Source organism: Bubalus kerabau, chromosome 4 (assembly GCF_029407905.1).
Source record: "Bubalus kerabau isolate K-KA32 ecotype Philippines breed swamp buffalo chromosome 4, PCC_UOA_SB_1v2, whole genome shotgun sequence".
NCBI lineage: Eukaryota > Metazoa > Chordata > Mammalia > Artiodactyla > Bovidae > Bubalus > Bubalus kerabau.
In genome coordinates, this window is record NC_073627.1 from 133,497,007 (window position 1) to 133,499,286 (window position 2,280).

The window sequence follows — 2,280 nt, forward strand, 5'->3', positions numbered from 1 at the left end:
GCAGCTCCAGGATTTGGACTGTTGGAAAGCTAACAACAATTCAGCATGTGCGACTGTTTTGTTCCTTGGTGAATCACAGAGCCTGGCACCTGGGCTGATAATGTCCTATTAATATGAAGTATGAGTATCCACGCATGCAGGAGTAAAGAACGATTTGCCTTCTAGCACTGTTACCTTTACAGGAGGTATCTTTGAAGATGACCTCTTGCCTAGAGAGGTAGAAAAACATTGGCAAGACAAAGTGTTTCCCTCCGGGCACTCTGTTACCTCTACTGCCCTCTTGGCTTGATTTCTATTCCTTGTATTATGAACAGGTTGTCCTCCCTCCTGTCTGTGTAGAGCTGCTGTCCCCTCTGTCCAGATTGCCTTCCAGGGCAGACACCCAAGCTTCAAGGACTCACAGTCAGTACTGAGACCATCCTATCCCCCTGTGGCTCAGCAGTAAAGAATACACCTGTGTCCTCTTTCCTGGCTGGAACCATGGAGGGCGGAGAAGAGAAGAAAAAGAAGGTTCCTGCTGTGCCAGAAACCTTTAAGAAAAAGTGGAAGAATTTCGCAGAGCTTAAGATCAAGCAACTGAGAAAGAAGTTTGCCCAAAAGATGCTTCGAAAGGCAAGGAGGAAGCTTATCTATGAAAAGCTAAGCATTACCACCAGGAATACAGGCAGATGTACAGAACTGAAATTCGAATGGCTAGGATGGCACGAAAAGCCGGCAACTTCTATATACCCGCGGAACCCAAATTGGCATTTGTCATCAGGATCAGAGGTATCAACAGTGTGAGCCCAAAGGTTCAAAAGGTGCTGCAGCTCCTTCACCTCCGGCAGATCTTCAACGGCACCTTTATGAAGCTGAACAAGGCATCAATTAACATGCTGAGAACTGTGAAGCCATACATTGCATGGGGGTACCCAAATCTGAAGTCTGTAAATGAGTTGATCTACAAGCGTGGTTATGGAAAATCAACAAAAAGCGAATTGCCCTGACAGACAACGCATTGATTGCTCGATCTCTTGGGAAATATGGAATCATCCGCATGGAGGATCTGATTCATGAGATCTATACCATTGGGAAACGTTTCAAAGAAGCAAACAACTTCCTGTGGCCCTTTAAATTGTCTTCTCCACTAGGTGTAATGAAGAAAAAGACCACCCATTTTGCAGAAAGTGGAGATGCTGGCAACAGGGAAGACCAGATCAACAGGCTTATTAGAAGGATGAACTAAGGTATCTACCAGGATTATTTTTGTAATCTGGTTAATAAACAATTGAAACAAACAAACAAAGGAATATACCTGTGATGGAGGAGACTTCGGTTTGATCCCTGGGTTGGGAAGATCCCCTGGAGAAGGAAATGGCAACCCACTCCAGTATTCTTGCCTGGGAAATCCTATGGGCAGAGGAACCTGGAGGACTATAGTCCACAGGGTCGCAAAGAGTCAGACACGATTGAGCAACTGAGCATGCTGCACATATGTGTATCTGAGGTGGGGAATCACAGATTCACTTGGACCTGAGCTTTGCTGACTTAGAATGGTCTACATATCTGAGGGGTATGAAGCTGGTCTTCTCACAGTGAGTTTGTGAGGGTAAACAATAACAAGCAAATCACCTAAACTGAACAAAATATCAAAGACAAAATACTGCAAAGAGAATATAGATGTTAGAGGCAGACAAAGCAATTCTTAGCCAGAAATTGGCCAAAATGTCATATTGTATCATCTATCCCATTATTCTAATTGTTTCATCAGGGTTTATAGAGGCAGAAAATTCTTACATTTGATTCAGTTGAAGAAACAATTAATAAGCAACAACTGTATGCCAGTAATCTGTAACAACTGTAGAAGAGAAAATAATACAAAGCCTGGTGCTGCCTTTGACAAATAAGAAACAACACAAAGAACCGTTACTCTAGTCATGATCCCATCTTTATCAGTCCATTTACAAAAACTCTTTTTCTCTCCTTAGAGTTTATCTATTTCATATGTGTGTGTGTGTGTGTGTGTGTGTGTGTGCGCTTGTGCTGTCATTCAGTAGTGTCCAACTCTTTGCGACCCCATGGACTGTAGCCTGCCAGACTCTTCTGTCCATGGGGATTCTCCACGCAAGAATACTGGAGTGGGTTGCCATGCCCTCCTCCATGGGATCTTCCCAAACCAGGGACTGAACCCAGGTCTGTATTTCAGGTGAATTCTTTACCATCTGAGCCACCAGGGAAGCCCAAGAATACTGGAGTTGGTAGCCTATCCCTTCTCCAGGATATCTTCCCAACCCAGGACAC

The 2,280-nt window shown here is 44.1% G+C and overlaps 1 pseudogene; it reads left to right on the forward strand.

Annotated features, from left to right (window-relative positions):
- Positions 1-352: 352 nt before the first annotated feature.
- On the forward strand, positions 353-1,225 carry LOC129650324 (60S ribosomal protein L7-like; annotated as a pseudogene).
- Positions 1,226-2,280: the final 1,055 nt, after the last annotated feature.